The sequence below is a fragment of the Coregonus clupeaformis genome, chromosome 5, assembly GCF_020615455.1.
Source record: "Coregonus clupeaformis isolate EN_2021a chromosome 5, ASM2061545v1, whole genome shotgun sequence".
Lineage (NCBI taxonomy): Eukaryota > Metazoa > Chordata > Actinopteri > Salmoniformes > Salmonidae > Coregonus > Coregonus clupeaformis.
This window is the reverse complement of record NC_059196.1, coordinates 1,627,873-1,646,518: the sequence shown is the minus strand read 5'-3', so window position 1 is coordinate 1,646,518 and position 18,646 is coordinate 1,627,873. Positions and strand designations below refer to the sequence as shown.

Here is an 18,646-nt window from a genome sequence, read left to right as displayed (position 1 = left end):
AAATGTAGTTATTTATGCAGCCTGTTGTCAACTGATGATGTGCTCAAATATATTGTATCTGTAGCTGTGAACTGAGCATGAGCTACGGTCACAATAATACTAAACAATATTTTAATCAATTACATTTATTTAACGATGGTAAATGTTTTATCAACGAACATCTCGACTCGATCTCTCGCTCTCTGACAACAGATATGATCAAATGACACATCAATACAATACACATCAATATACATATTCATATTTATGGATAAATATCAAAGACATACAGCTTTTCCTTGTTTAGTAGTGATAGACAAGCAAGATACAGTTATTATTACATTATTTACAGAGATAGAAAATTAGCGAAATACTGCAGTTTGTAATGTTTTGTGGGAACATAAAGAATGTTCATGACAACTAAATGTTATTATCAATAGTAGTAGTATCTTAGTAGCAATCCAGCCAGCCGTAGTTCAGGAGAACAGTATCACCCGTTTGTACGCAAGATAGTACTCACTCTGCCTTGGACCATCTGAGAAGTAAAGGTAACCTATAGGAGGAAGCATTGGCTTTATCAGCAAAAGTTTTTTGTCCAGAGCAAAAGTTTTGCTGAAGGCTTTATAAACTAATGTATGTAATAATATGAAGATAGTTTTGCAGTATTCATTGCAAAACAAATTCTCACGAAAGTTCTCAAAGACAGCGTCCACTTTGGAGCCAATGCCTGGGAAATCCTGAGTTATGGATCGAGGATATCCATAGTCCATTTAGCGTCTTGCCTCATCAAAGCTGAAACATAATTATCAATAATGTTTTATTATATTTTTTATTATTAAATCTAAAGATTCATATTATCATACAGAAAAATTCATGACATATCAATTATTGGCATCTTAATTAAATCATGTTCTAAAGTCACCTCCAGTATTTGTTGCCCACAAAGAAAAAGGTTTTCCCTTTGGTTGGCATATACACAGATGCATCTAACTTAGTCACTGATGAGGGGAAGCCCAGGTTGGAGATTGACTTTGGATAACCAGACAGGATTGTCTTTGCATAAGCTCTTATTCTCCAGTATTTGTCACCTGTGGAAATAAGAGGCGAAGGAAATACTGTTTGTACGAGAGAGAGTTTGGGAGTGGGAGTACAAAAATCATATTTAGCTGTCATTTTTGGTGCTTTTGACATTCCTGTCATTACTGTACCTTCAAACAGATACACCACATATTTAGCTGGGACTTCATAGGCAGCATCGACATAGTTAATCTGAGCCCATCTCGAGCTCACTTTAGTCAGTCTAATTCCTTGGACAGCTGTGCTCTTCCGCCAGTAGTACCTATAATGACAGTGAATCAGCTTGAAACACAGGCTCCATTCACACAGGCCTTTTCTTACAAGACAATGGTCAAATTGTCTTGTAATGGAAATGTTTGCAAGGCTCCAGCTCACCCATTTTTGAAGAAGTACAGGTCTCCCCTGATGGAGGAGGCTGCATCAAACACCAGATCCCGGTTGCACTTCTCGTCTTTGGGGTTGGGTCTGGGGTCTGGCTTGGGATCCGGCTTGGGGTTCTCTGTTGGCTCCTCGGGTTATGGCTCTGGCTCTGGTCCTGGTTTGGGATCAGGTGTACGGGTACCTTTAAGATAACACACGCCGCACAAACATATAAATAGGATTCCATAAATATAGTAATAAAAAACACATATAGTGAACAGAATTATTCTATAGAAATGCTGTCAATGTGTTTGATTACCATATAGGACTTGGACCCCACGTCTGTCATCATCAGGCAGTGTGTATCCATTGGTGTTTACATACTGATAGGTGGGGAACATCAGAGCTCTCCTGTCCCTGGAGTGGTCCAGCCCCAGAGCGTGACCAAACTCATGGGCCGCCATCAAAAGCAGATTCACTCCTGAGGACATTACATGTGAGTCTGTTGAATCAGTTAATCGGGCTACACTATGTCTTAAATATTGTTGTGTGTTCAGATGGTTACCCCTCTGGCTCAGTGTCCAGGTTTCATCGTCATCAAAGTGTGTGTCCCCACCTTGGTCCCGTCCAGGGGAGTTGGCATGGGCTAAGACACCGTTCGGGCCCATCAAAAGGATAGAAGTCCCCATGATCTGTGTTTGGACAAGCAAGATTTAAGACGTTTATCAGTAGTATACAGAGATGGTATTGAGTCCATACCATTGTCATAGTCCATACTCACATCCACCCTTGAAGAGGATCATGATGTCGGCAGTCCAGAGGGATTACATCACTGTAGATCTGGAAGGCCTGGGCTAGAGTTGCATCTATATCACTCTGCCTCAGGTCTGGTGTGTACTGAGTGATTCTGTCAAACACAAGTAATTCAGCACTCACTCATTGACATTACCTGACAAGTAAAAGGGCCCCATTCTACTCCTGCAGTACAGTGCAGCCCAGGCATTGCACAATGACCCAGGCTGGGCAACAATGGATTTGACATTTTTAGCAGATGATCAACAATTATCCATGAATACCATATTATTTTCCTTGATTGTAGCTGTCAAACTTAATGCACTTAAAAATACAGTCAAACTGCTCATCTACAGTCAGAGCTTTTACTATACCTGTAGGTAACAGTGCTCTTCTCCCATTTTGGTTTCCTGTGGAAGTGTCCATATCTGCTGATGTCAGACACTCCACACCTGGACTTCATTACCTCCAGAGTGTTTTTGTCCAGAACCCCAGTGACCTCCAGGCCAAAGAATGCCTGCATGGCCTCCAGGCTCTTGTTGAAGTCAGGCTTGATAATACTCTGGAAAGATCAGTTTGTCAACCCCACATCTGTGTAGTATTGAGACAGGTAGAGACAACATTTTAAACTATCAGTTTCGTCATGCCTATTGGGACTCTCATGCAAAACAGTACAAGCATAACAAATAGGCTAACAATTATTTTCTCGCCTCATTCTGAGATAATACTGACGATACGGGTAGCAACACACTGAGCAATGTGATGCTAAATTACCTTAGCAACACACTGAGCAATGTGATGCAAATTACCTCAGCAACACACTGAGCCATGTGATGCTAAATTACCTCAGCAACTGTCTCGTCGTCCTCTGGTGATGTTTGCACCTCTGGAGCGCTGGTGGGGGAGCCTGACACAGACCCAAACAGGCCAGAAACAGGACCGCAGAACCCGTAGAAAGACCCATCATTTACAAACCTGTGGTAATGCAAAGACGGGAGACTCCCTCTCTACCACCCTGCCCTGTCCACACTCTCTTTTATATGATCCCTAACAACCTGTGGTGTACATGGTTCCAATCAGAACATGTGTGAGATGCCAAGGTAGGCTTTGTGCTCTTGAACATTCCTGGAAACGTTATGACAAGCCCATATCCTCAAGGAAGAGGGATCGTCCTCCTGATAACATTGTTGGAGGTGGTGTGTAGAGTTTGGGGTGATTGTTAGGGTGAGGTTTAGGCATACTGTAGGTACACATTAGTTAATATTGTCAGGATAATACAGTTGTTAGTTTGAATAACTTTGATCAGTCAATGGAAGCACATGTATTAAAAATCAAACTTCTAAATACTTGTTACTACATTATAATAAAATGAATCCATTTGTAATTTATATTCTGTACACATACAGTAAGATACCACTGGGATTTAAGTGAACAGGCCTTGAAGATGGTTGCTTGTTGATGCAATTTGACTTCTTGCAACACTGTCATCAACATTCAACTGATAAGTTATCACACAACATACCTTACACGGAACAAGATCCCACAACTAGACAGTGCCAAAAGGCTGCCTAAGTATGGTCCCCAATCAGAGACAACGAGCGACAGCTGCCTCTGATTGGGAACCGCACCGGCCAACATAGAAATACACATTCTAGAATACCACACATAGAAAAAGCACAACAAGGAATATACACACCCTGACTCAACATATAAGAGTCCCCTGAGTCAGGGCGTGACACTCAATCAGAAAGATTTCTGGCTCCCAGGTGTCTTTTATACAGGTAACGAGTTGAGATTAGGAGCACACTATTAAAGGGAGTGACCAAGACCAAAGAGCTCTCCAAGGATGTCAGGGACAAGATTGTAGACCTACACAAGGCTGGAATGGGCTACAAGACCATCGCCAAGCAGTTTGGTGAGAAGGTGACAACAGTTGGTGCGATTATTCGCAAATGGAAGAAACACAAAAGACCTGTCAATCTCCCTCGGCCTGGGGCTCCATGCAAGATCTCACCTCGTGGAGTTGCAATGATCATGAGAACAGTGAGGAATCATCCCAGAACTACATGGGAGGATCTTGTCAATGATCACAAGGCAGCTGGGACCATAGTCACCAAGAAAACAATTGGTAACACACTACGCCGTGAAGGACTGAAATCCTGCAGCGCCCGCAAGGTCCCCCTGCACAAGAAAGCACATATACAGGCCCGTCTGAAGTTTGTTAATTAACATCTGAATGATTCAGAGGAGAACTGGGTGAAAGTGTTGTGGTCAGATGAGACCAAAATGGAGCTCTTTGGCATCAACTCAACTCGCCGTGTTTGGAGGAGGAGGAATGCTGCCTATGACCCCAAGAACACCATCCCCACCGTCAAACATGGAGGTGGAAACATTATGCTTTGGGGGTGTTTTTCTGCTAAGGGGACAGGACAACTTCACCGCATCAAAGGGACAATGGACGGGGCCATGTACCGTCAAATCTTGGGTGACAACCTCCTTCCCTCAGCCAGGACATTGGAAATGGGTCGTGGATGGGTATTCCAGCATGACAATGACCCAAAACACACGGCCAAGGCAACAAAGGAGTGGCTCAAGAAGAAGCACATTAAGGTCCTGGAGTGGCCTAGCCAACCTCTGTGATTGCCAACAAGGGTTTTGCCACCAAGTACTAAGTAATGTTTTTCAGAGGGGTCAAATACTTATTTCCTCATTAAAATGCAAATCAATTTATAACATTTCTGACATGCGTTTTTCTGGATTTTTTTGTTGTTATTCTGTCTCTCACTGTTCAAATAAACCTACCATTAAATTTATAGACTGATCATGTCTTTGTCAGTGGGCAAACCTACAAAATCAGCAGGGGATCAAATACTTTTTCCCCTCACTGTAATTGTGATGGACGCTGTAGGAGAGAGGAATAACATCGTGGGAGAGACAAAAAGTGAGTAAAAAACACACTACATTTAAATCCCGCCCTGACACCAGAAAAAGTCACTAGATTTGTCGCTAGTTGCTTTTTTGAAAATGTGTCACTAGAGGGGTCTGAAGACTCGCTAGATATAGCGACAAAGTCGCTAAGTTGGCAACACTGGGCGGGGGACCTTTGGGCGGCGCGAACGTGGCGTGGGATGCAGTGAAAAAGTTAAGCGTTTCCCAACTTTATGTAAATCACCAGCGGCGACCGCTGGGCTATGATCAATCATATCGAGTGGTTACCATGACGAATTTGATGCTATGCGACCTGAGGCTGGAGACTTTCTTCAGAAAAGATGTCTTACAAAATTACTAGGATGGAAGCAAATGTATGTAATTATAACGTCATAATGAATAATGCACAAAATGTACAGTTGAGAGGAATATGTTAGTTAATGTAGAGACAAACGATTATGCAGAATTTTTGGTCATAAAGTTCATTAACGAAAATCACTATTTAGCAAACTAGCTGACTAGCTAACATTAGCCAGCTACCTGGCTAGCTTTATGGGCATTGTGACATGAGTATGAAATTGTAATTCTGGTTGTTAAATGTTTTAGGGACTCCTGAAACAACCAGCAAACCAGGCTGTCATCTTGTGAAACAGTGGATGTAATAAATCTAGCTAGCTAAAGCATTTACTGCAAATTGAATGTAAAATGTTGTAAGCTTGCCTTGCTGATATTTGCAATGCAAGGCAGCTAAAGTAACATAGCTAGCTATTTTCTTGCTTATTGTGCAGTGGAGGATAAAAATACCTGTATGCCTATGGATGTGTAGCTGGCTATGTAGCCGATCTGTGTATGGACCCTAAAACGTTTGGTATAAATATTAGTTCAGAACCTAGAAATGAACCTCAGCTATCAATGCCGGTTGTATCAACTTCAAAACAGTCTGAATGACATTAATGAAGCCTATGGATTGAGTAGAATATAATATAACTTTGTGCCAAGGATGCAAGTTGTATATACAGTTGAAGTCGGAAGTTTACATACACTTAGGTTGGAGTCATTAAAACTAGTTTTTCAACCACTCCACAAATTGCTTGTTAACAAACTATAGTTTTGGCAAGTCGGTTAGGACATCTACATTGTGCATGACACAAGTAATGTCATGTCAAGTCAAGTCCAACAATTGTTTACAGACAGATTATTTCACTTAAATGTAACCCTCTCACCAGGCTCGAATTTGACTCTCACAATATTACCTTATTTAGAATATCTGAACAGCATGGGATATTAGGTGAGAAGGACATCTCCAATAAGAATCCCTATTGTAAACTTGCTAGGGTGAATGACAAATAGGGTATTAACTTCAGATATAATTATTATAGACTTGGTTATTATTATAAGGATATGCTTTCCCATGCATTAAATGAAACTGAAACAGTAAATGACTCCACCAATACAACATACATACATAAGGTTCAAGATCTATATTAATCAAATTTTCAATGTATCACATCAAAGGAAATAAAAATAAGAAACCCCAATGATTTTTCCACAACCCATGTCCAAATTATTTGCAAGCTTGCTTAAACCCTGGGCGCGCGTTGGAGCTCATTAAAAAATGACGACATACATAAAGTCCCAAAGTCCACCCCACATTTGTAGTTACGCACTACTTGTAGATAATGCCTCAGCAAAATATAGTAGTTCCGTGCAGGTGTCCTCACAAGATCCACAGCGAACACAGCTATCAATGCAGCCAGTACTCCGTAGCAGCAACAGACATCCGTTGGAAACCCGAACTCGTTGATCGTCACAAGCAATTCTCTCCAAGTCTTGCACGATGCTAGGCTAACCTCTAGGATGTCGAATGTCTCCACAATGCGATGGCAGCTTCAGTCTCCACTAGGTCTTTCTTAACGAAATAATAAACACTCTCTTATAGAAATAAAATCAGGATTTCCCTTCAAAAAAACTCTGTAGGTATGGTTTTGTTCTCTCTTTATCGTTTCCTTTGGTCGTTTTTCCTTCACCAACCACACTAACTTCTCTCCTCTCCCTTCTTTCAACCTTTTCCTCTCTTTTCTTTCCCAGCAACCAGTCCACTCTCCCATTGGCCACAACTTAACAAGTTACCTCATTGGTCAAAACTTTAACGAGATACGTGGGGAAACTTAAACTTAAAAGTAAACCAACCTATTCACTTGTACATTTTTTTTAAACATTGCTTCAAAATAAATGCATTAATGACATTACAAATCAGGAGCTATTCGATCACCTTTACATCTAATACCAATGAATTATAACAAATAAACTCTATACTTGGTTTTAGCAAGGTATTACATATAATTCACTGTATCACATTTCCAGTGGGTCAGAAGTTTACATACACTAAGTTGACTGTGCCTTTAAACAGCTTGGCAAATTCCAGAAAATGATGTCATAGCTTTAGAAACTTCTGATAGGCTAATTGACATCATTCGAGTCAATTGGATGTGTACCTGTGGATGCATTTCAAGGCCTACCTTCAAACTCAGTGCCTCTTTGCTTGACATCATGGGAAAATCAAAAGAAATCAGCCAAGACCTCATAAAAAAGAGGTCCTAATAATGACATTATCTTCCATATTCCTACAGATACCTTGCAACTGGAGATTCCTTCAAATTGATTGCCTACAGTTACCGTGTAGTGCACTGCAAGGTTGGGTGACCGGGGCCATCTGGGACTGCCTCCTAGCGGAATTCAGGCGTGTGAAGGCTATCTGTGTCCTGCATAACTTCATGACCTCCACAGGTCTGGTTCATCCTTGGGAGCAATTTCCAAACGCCTGAAAGTACCACGTTCATCTGTACAAACAATAGTACTCAAGTATAAACACCATGGGACCACTCAGCCATCATACCGCTCAGGAAGGAGACGCATTCTGTCTCCTAGAGATGAACGTACTTTGGTGCGAAAAGTGCAAATCAATCCCAGAACAACAGCAAAGGACCTTGTGAAGATGCTGGAGGAAACAGGTACAAAGGGATCTATATCCACAGTAAATTAGTCCTATATCAACATAACCTGTGATGAGGTAGTGTTGAAGGAGTCAGGCGCAGGAGGGTAAATCACAGAATAACAGGCTTTAATCCGCAAAATACAGGTTTACACAGAAATGCGTCAAACACACTCCAGGGCACAAAACAGGCGCACTGGAAAATACAAGGCACACAGGAAATACTCCCGTCGATACAAAATACACAAGCTTCACTAACCTCCACAATAAACAATCACCCACACAGACAAGGAAGCAGAGGGAACACTTATACCATGACTAATGAGGGAATAAGGACCAGGTGTGTGTGATTGAAGACAAGACAAATGGAGTGATGATAAATGGATCGGCAGTAGCTAGTAAGCCGGTGCCGGCGGAAGTCGTGACATAACCTGAAAGGCTGCTCAGCAACGAAGAAGCCACTGCTCCAAAACCACCATAAAAAAGCCAGACTACGGTTTGCAACTGCACATGGGGACAAAGATCGTACTTTTTGGAGAAATGTCCTCTGGTCTGATGAAACAAAAATTGAACTGTTTGGCCATAATGACCATTGTTATGTTTGGAGGAAAAATGGGAAGGCTTGCAAGCCCGAAGAACACCATCCTAACCGTGAAGCACGGGGGTGGCAGCATCATACTTTGGGGATGCTTTGCTGCAGGAGGGACTGGTGCACTTCACAAAATAGATGGCATCATTAGGAAGGAAAATGATGTGGATATATTGAAGCAACATCTCAAGACATCAGTCAGGAAGTTAAAGCTTGGTCGCAAATGGGTCTTCCAAATGGACAATGACCCCAAGCATACTTCCAAATTTGTGGCAAAATGGCTTAAGGACAACAAAGTCAAGGTATTGGAGTGGCCATCACAAAGCCCTGACCTCAATCCTATAGAAAATGTGTGGGCAGAACTGAAAAGCGTGTGCGAGCAAGGAGGCCTACAAACCTGACTCAGTTACACCAGCTCTGTCAGGAGGAATGGGCCAAAATTCACCCAACTTATTGTGGGAAACTTGTGGAAGGCTACCCGAAACGTTTGACCCAAGTTAAACAATTTAAAGGCAATGCTACCAAATACTAATTGTGTGTATGTAGACTTCTGACCTACTGGGAATGTGATGAAAGAAAAAAAAGCTTAAATAAATCATTCTCTCTACTATTATTCTGACATTTCACATTCTTAAAATAAAGTAGTGATCCAAACTGACCTCAGACAGGGAATTTTTACTATGATTAAATGTCAGGAATTGTGATAAACTGAGTTTAAATGTATTTGGCTAAGGTGTATGTAAAATTACGACTTCAACTGTACATGTAGTTATTACCAAGCATGAGATCCCCACATTGTAGCCTGTACAGTGAATATATTCACTGATCATGTACTCTACCTTGGCAAATAAAGGTGCAGTTCAGGTATGAATGTCTGTGAGACATTCTTTTTCAGTCATATCCAATACCAGGAGTATCAAACTCCAGTCTTTGAATGATGCTGTGTCTGCATGTATGTATTAAAATTATTCACTTCAACAGTGTTTACCAATCCTGCTTCTGGGACATCAATGGTTACACATTGTAACTATGCAATAGACTAGAAACGTGATTTAACTAGTTAAAGGCTTATTTGTATTTTATATATACCGAAACAGAATTTTAAAAAACAGTACACTACACTTCCTATGCATCATGTAAATATTCTAAAACCGGTTCATCTCAATATCTAATTTCCTTCATCTGCACTGATCTGAGGACACAGGATAGGTGTAGCATTTCATCAAATGAGACTTAATTTCAACCAGTATAGAAATGTGAAACGCTTTATTGAAAGAAGTTCATTATCCAAGTGTTATAAACACATAATATATGCATTATACATATTATAATTGTAATATTATAAATAAAAGTTCAATCTGTACTTCAATGCACATCTGGTGTCCATTATATAAACAGAGGAAGAAAGAGTAGGTGGGGCGAGAGGTGTGATAGAGTGTAAAAGACAGAAAGGGAAAGAGGAAGGAACAGAGGAGCAGGGAAGACTGTATATGATTAATGAATTACAGTGCTACTAAACTAAAACATTATCTCAGTTCATCACAATTATATAATAGTGTCTCTAGCTGTGTCTCCTAACCAGCCTTGGGCCCCCAGTTGGCCCGAAGGTTATCTTAAGAGCGGGTGAGGTGGCGATGACGGGACTGGGGGTTGGCATCCTCTCTCACATCAAAACAGACCTGCAGACGAGAGACAGATGGAGAGCGAGAGAGCATGATTAAGCCTTGTGTTTTTTTAATTCTAACACTGTCAGTTATCTTAATCATCAGGAGGTGAAATGCAAAACTGACCTTGGATCATTAACTCTGGGACTACTACATCTATCTGTATTTCAATGTAAGCATCTCTTTAATAATACTTCCCATTGACCCGACCAAGTGACCTCTCACCTCTGATTATGCTGTGCTCTCTAGGTAGCCTGTTCCGATGTGGGAGGGGTTCACCGACACAGCTGATTTAACCTAGAGGATTTAGGGAGAAGGGGGGGGGGGGATAAAGTGAAGGAGAGAGACTGTTATTGAGAAAATTAGGTAGTTAAAGAGACAGTGTTCAACAGGAATCTGTGTGTTTGGCCTCACTTGGTGTCCACACTAAGTGGCTGCAGAGTACTTTATACTGAAAAACATGCACTGACAAACAATATAGCGTAGTTATAGTGTCTTACTATTCTCCATGGTTGGTCCTCTTGCCTATTCTTTGAAGGTGGAAGGAGCCACAGTAATACACAGTCCTTACTGCACAACACAATCCATCAATCATATTGATACACGAGTGTGTAGGTGTTGGTTATAGGGTGTCTAATTGTTCCAAAAAATGTCACTATCGGTGACTCTTAAAGAAGAGCCTGTTTTGTTTTTGTACAGACATCACCCATAGCTAAACAGCACCATCACCTGAGAAGTAGAAATCAAAGGGAGAGAAACTCGGAAATGAATAACTGCAGTTGACATAGCTAAGTAAATGGAAGAATACTTTTATTGCAATGTGGATGGCTCTTATAAGAGCCTTTGGTTGTGTATAGTGTAATCTAAGGTGTTGCCAGGGAACAGCACCCTCTTCGAATAAGTAGGAGGTGAAGATCTCCCGCACATGGATTGCCTCCCGTGCTGCGTTGTTGGCCCCCATCCTTGAAACATCCTGCAGAGCAGCAGACCTCTCCTCTGCAGATCCCCTCCTGGTCCTCATGTACATCCTCGTGAAGTTATGCAGGACACAGATAGCCTTGACACGCCTGAGTTCTGCTAGGAGGCAGTCCCAGATGGCCCTGGTCACCCAACCTTGCAGTGCACTACACGGTAACTGTAGGCAATCATTTTGAAGGAATCTCCAGTTGCAAGGTATCTGTAGGAATATGGAAGATAATGTCATTATTAGACTTTTACATCATCGGTCATTGTGGATTACTGAAGTATAATAACTCTTATAACAAATTATGATATCATTGGATAGATACAGTGCCTTCGGAAAGTATTCAGACCACTTGACCTTTTCCACATTTTGTTACATTGCAGCCTTATTCTAAAATGGATTATTATTATTTTTTTATACTCAGCAATCTACACATAATTCCCCATAATGACCAAGTGAAAACAGGTTTTTAGAAATGTTTGCAAATTTTTAAATTTAAAAAAAACAGTAATACCTTATTTACATAAGTATTCAGACCCTTTGCTATGAGACTCGAAATTGAGCTCAGGTGCATCCTGTTTCCATTGATCATCCTTGAGATGTTTCTTCAACTTGATTGGAGTCCATCTGTTTTAAATTGAATTGATTGGACATGAGTTGGAAAGGCACACACCTGTCTATATAAGGTCCCACAGTTGACTCCTGCTTGGAGTTTGCCAAAAGGCACCTAAAAACTCTCAGACCATGAGAAACAAGATTCTCTGGTCTGATGAAACCAATATTCAACTCTTTGGTCTGAATGTCAAGCGTAACGTCTGGAGGAAACCTGGCACCATCCCTACGGTGAAGCATGGTGGTGGCAGCATCATGCTGTGGGGGTGTTTTTCAGCGCCAGGGACTGGGAGACTAGTCAGGATCGAAGCAAAGATGAATGGAGCAAAGTACAGAGAGATCCTTGATGAAAACCTGCTCCAGAGTGTTCAGGACCTCAGACTGGGGCGACGGTTCACCTTCCAACAGGACAATGACCCTAAGCACACAGCCAAGACAACGCAAGAGTGGCTTCGGGATAAGTCTCTGAATATCCTTGAGTGGCCCAGCCAGAGCCTGGACTTGAACCCGATCGAACATCTCTGGTGAGACCTGAAAATAGCTGTGCAGCAATGCTCCCTATCCAACCTGACAGAGCTTGAGAGGATCTGCGGAGAATAATGGGAGAAACTCCTCAAATACAGGTGTGCCAGCTTGTAGCATCATACCCAAGAAGACGCAAGGCTGTAATTGCTGCCAAAGGTGCTTCAACAAAGTACTGAGTAAAGGGTCTGAATACTTTCGTAATTGTGATATTATTATTATTATTTTTTTTAAATAAATTATCGAAAAATAAAGAAATAACTGTTTTTGCTTTGTCATTGTGGGGTATTGTGTGTAGATTGATGAGGGAAAATAATCAATTTTAGAATAAGGCCTGTAACCTAACAAATTGTGGAAAAGTCGAGGGGTCTGAATACTTTCCGAATGCACTGTAGATGCATGTGCACACATGCATGTGTAGCATGTGACAACAGAAGGTTCATATCAAGGTTAGCATCACAAATGAATACATAAATACCACTTGAAGCTTGATGATGAGTTGATCATTTGAATCAGCTGTGTAGTGCGATGGCAAAAACAAAAATGTGCACCCCTTTGAGTCCCCAGGACCAGGACCGAGAACCACTGCTCTTCCTTGGGACCTCTTCATCTGCAGACAGGCTTTCACAGGTCTTTGTATCTGAGAGCAGAAAACATCACAAGAAACGGACTTCGTTAGACAGCACTGAATATTATGTTACTATTATCTCTGTCCTCACTTCTAGGTACTGGAACTACACAAAAGTACCTGCCCTATCCAGAATAGCCTACTCTCTCACTTTGACAGTTGGGGCTGCTATCCTTTCACCCTCCTCCATGGCTGTTAGCTAGCTACCTACAAATGCAAGATAGCTAGCTTATATGAAGTTAGGTACAGTGGGGAAAAAAAGTATTTAGTCAGCCACCAATTGTGCAAGTTCTCCCACTTAAAAAGATGAGAGAGGCCTGTAATTTTCATCATAGGTACACGTCAACTATGACAGACAAATTGAGAAAAAAATATCCAGAAAATCACATTGTAGGATTTTTTATGAATTTATTTGCAAATTATGGTGGAAAATAAGTATTTGGTCACCTACAAACAAGCAAGATTTCTGGCTCACACAGACCTGTAACTTCTTCTTTAAGAGGCTCCTCTGTCCTCCACTCGTTACCTGTATTAATGGCACCTGTTTGAACTTGTTATCAGTATAAAAGACACCTGTCCACAACCTCAAACAGTCACACTCCAAACTCCACTATGGCCAAGACCAAAGAGCTGTCAAAGGACACCAGAAACAAAATTGTAGACCTGCACCAGGCTGGGAAGACTGAATCTGCAATAGGTAAGCAGCTTGGTTTGAAGAAATCAACTGTGGGAGCAATTATTAGGAAATGGAAGACATACAAGACCACTGATAATCTCCCTCCATTTGGGACTCCATGCAAGATCTCACCCCGTGGGGTCAAAATGATCACAAGAACGGTGAGCAAAAATCCCAGAACCACACGGGGGGACCTAGTGAATGACCTGCAGAGAGCTGGGACCAAAGTAACAAAGCCTACCATCAGTAACACACTACGCCGCCAGGGACTCAAATCCTGCAGTGCAAGACGTGTCCCCCTGCTTAAGCCAGTACATGTCCAGGCCCGTCTGAAGTTTGCTAGAGTGCATTTGGATGATCCAAAAGAGGATTGGGAGAATGTCATATGGTCAGATGAAACCAAAATATAACTTTTTGGTAAAAACTCAACTCGTCGTGTTTGGAGGACAAAGAATGCTGAGTTGCATCCAAAGAACACCATACCTACTGTGAAGCATGGGGGTGGAAACATCATGCTTTGGGGCTGTTTTTCTGCAAAGGGACCAGGACGACTGATCCGTGTAAAGGAAAGAATGAATGGGGCCATGTATCGTGAGATTTTGAGTGAAAACCTCCTTCCATCAGCAAGGGCATTGAAGATGAAACGTGGCTGGGTCTTTCAGCATGACAATGATCCCAAACACACCGCCCGGGCAATGAAGGAGTGGCTTCGTAAGAAGCATTTCAAGGTCCTGGAGTGGCCTAGCCAGTCTCCAGATCTCAACCCCATAGAAAATCTTTGGAGGGAGTTGAAAGTCCATGTTGCCCAGCGACAGCCCCAAAACATCACTGCTCTAGAGGAGATCTGCATGGAGGAATGGGCCAAAATACCAGCAACAGTGTGTGAAAACCTTGTGAAGACTTACAGAAAATGTTTGACCTGTGTCATTGCCAACAAAGGGTATATAACAAAGTATTGAGAAACTTTTGTTATTGACCAAATACTTATTTTCCACCATAATTTACAAATAAATTCATTAAAAATCCTACAATGTGATTTTCTGGATTTTTTTCCCTCATTTTGTCTGTCATAGTTGACGTGTACCTATGATGAAAATTACAGGCCTCTCGCATCTTTTTAAGTGGGAGAACTTGCACAATTGGTGGCTGACTAAATACTTTTTTCCCCCACTGTAGCTGGTGAAATTGAATTAACTTAGCTAGCTAGCTATACGGTATGTAAAGTTGGCTAGATAGCTACATTAGCAGCTCATTTGAGTTAGCATGCATTGTAGCTAGTTAGCTAATAATACATTGTTGTTTTTTACATTTTAGAAATGTATTTACTTACTTAAATAGGTTCTCCCAGCCATGTAGATGATTGGAAACAGGGCAGCAAAGTTTGTTTGTCACCAGAGCAGTTTAGAGCATATTACTCTTTACCTGTGAATAAATTCATGAAATGGAGAATGGATTAAACTATTTACCCATTTAATAACCAGACCTTCAGACAAATTTGCTATGCTGAATTATTGACGCACATTCAAACGTGTTGCTATATGCTGCCAGCACACCCAAAAGCGAGCCACTCTGGGCGGCCGGTGCGGCATGCAGCAATTTACAGTGTACTAATCTATCCAAGGCATGAGGGTTCATGCGGTAAGTTCATTACTTTGCTTCGATAGCTAACGGTAGCTATACATTTTCATGTTTGAACATAATTTTTGTGGTAGTGTTTCTTTGGAGAATATATCCATTGTCAAGATCTCTATCCCTATCCTAATTGTAAAACACGTTAGCTAGCTAGTTAACTCACCAACACGCTGTAAAAAAGCGTTGCTGGATAATGTTAACTAGCTAGTTGCTTAAACATAAGGATTTTGGTGTCGCGATTTTTTTTCTGAAGCATATTTTGTAAAATGTCCTTATTAGCTACGCCATGTTTCCTGGTTATGTGGAGCTATGTTGGCTTGCTAGCTACGCTACTTGTCTAGCTTGCTAGCTGAGGTAGCTAGCTAGCTACCTCATTTGGCGCATGTCTGCAATTGCTGAGTGCAACGTGACAGGTGCACAAAATGGCGCAGCTTAAGTTTGATTCAATGGCATGCTGCCTAATTACAGTGCAGTACTTAGATTTTTGAAAGTTAAAACGAATTCTGAATTAGTTATGTACTATTCAAATAACATATGTTTATTTTCTGACGTTGATGTTTGGCTTGGGTGTGAAACATAAATCTAAAGTTATGAATATCATTTTCTGTAATTCTCTGAATGAACAGTAGTAGGCCTACATACTTTGACGTAAAGACTAGTTTCCAACCCTAAGAATGTTACCACTACAAATTGTAATACTAATTCTTTATTGATACTTTCTCTACAGGCCTGACTGAAGGATGTTGGTGCTCTAGACAGTAGGCCAGTAGTTAAAGGTAAGCTTATGTTGAAATTACCTGAGATGGACAACATAAAATGTTTTTGTCAGTTGGAGTCAGTAGGGGGATGCCTCAGTTCTGCAAAATTGCTCAGATATATATTTATTTTCTCTGCAGTCACTTTGAGTCATGGTATGTAGAACATATTTTCTTTCCTACGAGCTATCTACACAAGTTAGCCTGTCCAATTGCAATCTGAGCTCAACGACACTGTCACCTTTTCTGCACATAACATTGATGGCCAGCTGCTATTGACCCCCAAGAGGTTAATTAGAGTGAGACAGAGTTGAACATGTTATGGTGAGTCATTATTTGTTTAATGAAGCCATTATGTACCTAGTGTTACCATTTGTATTGTTTTGATATTCCAGGTGCAATCTCTCAATGTTGTATTCTTCCTCAGCAATGGCAGCTGCAGCTCCTCAAGCCATGATACTTCGCTTTGTTGATGCTGACCATACAAGGAAGATAAACCTCAGCTCCCGTCCAGCATCTGTTGATGACTTGATAAACATTTTGAAGGCTGAGTTTGACGACGACTTCCACTTGCAGTATGAAGACACAGACTTTGATGGACAACTTACCTGCTTGATGGACATTGAGGAGTTGCCACAAAAGATAACACTACACCTTTTAGTGGAAGGAGGAGATACAAGTTCTACAGCTGACACATAAATACTTTCAGATGTGTCTTCCGCAGAGCGCCTCAGTAGGTGGCCGCTAGATGTTTTTCCCGTGCCTACTTTTGCATTAGAGGTAGAGTTGAAGCTTAGAGAAGGAAATGCTGCCTTTGAAAGGAATGGAAAATATATTCAGTTGTCTAGAGACCAAAAATATTACATTTGAGAGAAAGTTGCTACTACTGTGTACAGTTTCAAAGCTTACCCAAATGACCGAGAGATAGGAAAGGCAGCTGAAGCACTTGTTATGAAACACCCCTGTCTGAAAGAGGCAGGATCTGACACTGGGTGTAATGGATGGAGGAACAGCATAACATTCAAGATGGGTAACTACAGAACCAAGTTGAGGAGAGCAGGATGTCAGGAGGTCTCCGTAAACGCAGGAATAATAATAATAAGCAATCCAGAAAATGAACCACTGCACTCAAACATAAAGAGACCTAAGCGGGCTGATGTTAACTTTCTGCCAAACTTCCCCCTTGGAGAGGACTCTGAGTCTTGAAACGCTGAGGCAGGAAAGGGTCCAAGAAGTTCAGAAGACTGAAAGGAACTTACCCCTGATCGATAGGAAGATGCAGACCACATTCGCCCTGCGGCGCCAGGGTATAGTCACCGACACTCCACCAGTAAAGGACTTCCTTGATCTCTGGCCTGCTCTGCGCATGGAGTCATAGGTAAAATTGCAATGCTGTTTTTACAGAAATGTATCCTGCTTTATTATAGTAGTTATACTGAATTAAATTGTGATACTGTGTTCCAAACTTGTGATAACTTCTAAATACTGTCCTTTGTTGTCTGTCTATTCCAAATGTAGGTGTATGCAGAGTTCCAGAGAATTACAAAACAGAACCTGCTAAACATCTTCTATGCTGAGATTGACCGTCACACCCCTCGGTTGATGACCATGTATACACAGAGGGCATCGAAGACTGGAAGGACTGCTGATTTGCATTAGACCAAGATCTGATTCCAGTGCAATGAACAGTGCCATAATGATCAGAGTCCTTTGTCTTACCTGTAGATCATGACACCTCAGAATGTCAACCAAAGCGTTTTGGTCATTATGGCCAAACAGTTCTATTTTTGTTTCATCAGACCAGAGGACATTTCTCAAAAAATTACGATCTTTGTCCCCATGTGCAGTTGCAAACCGTAGTCTGGCTTTTTTATGGCGGTTTTGGAGAAGTGGCTTCTTCCTTGCTGAGCGGCCTTTCAGGTTATGTCGATATAGGACTTGTTTTACTGTGGATATAGATACTTTTGTACCTGTTTCCTCCAGCATCTTCACAAGGTCCTTTGCTGTTGTTCTGGGATTGTTGTCTTGGCTGATTTCTTTTGATTTTCCCATTATGTCAAGCAAAGAGGCACTGAGTTTGAAGGTAGGCCTTGAAATACATCCACAGTTACACCTCCAATTTACTCAAATGATGTCAATTAGCCTATCAGAAGCTTCTAAAGCCATGACATCATTATCTGAAATTTGCCAAGCTGTTTAAAAGCACAGTCAACTTAGTATATGTAAACTTCTGACGCACTGGAATTGTGATACTCTGAATTATAAGTGAAATAATCTGTCTATAAACAATTTTTGGAAAAATTACTTGTGTCATGCACAAAGTAGATGTCCTAACCAACTTGCCAAATCTATAGTTTGTTAACAAGAAATTTGTGGAGTGGTTGGAAAACAAGTTTTAATGACTCCAACCTAAGTGTATATAAACTTCCGACTTCAACTGTACTCCTGTGTCTTCACCTGTACACTTATATTTATT

At 41.2% G+C, this 18,646-nt stretch overlaps 1 pseudogene; it reads right to left on the bottom strand.

Moving 5' to 3' along the window:
• Window positions 1-362: 362 nt before the first annotated feature.
• LOC121556759 lies at window positions 363-11,408 on the bottom strand (annotated as a pseudogene).
• Between the last annotated feature and the right edge of the window lie 7,238 nt (window positions 11,409-18,646).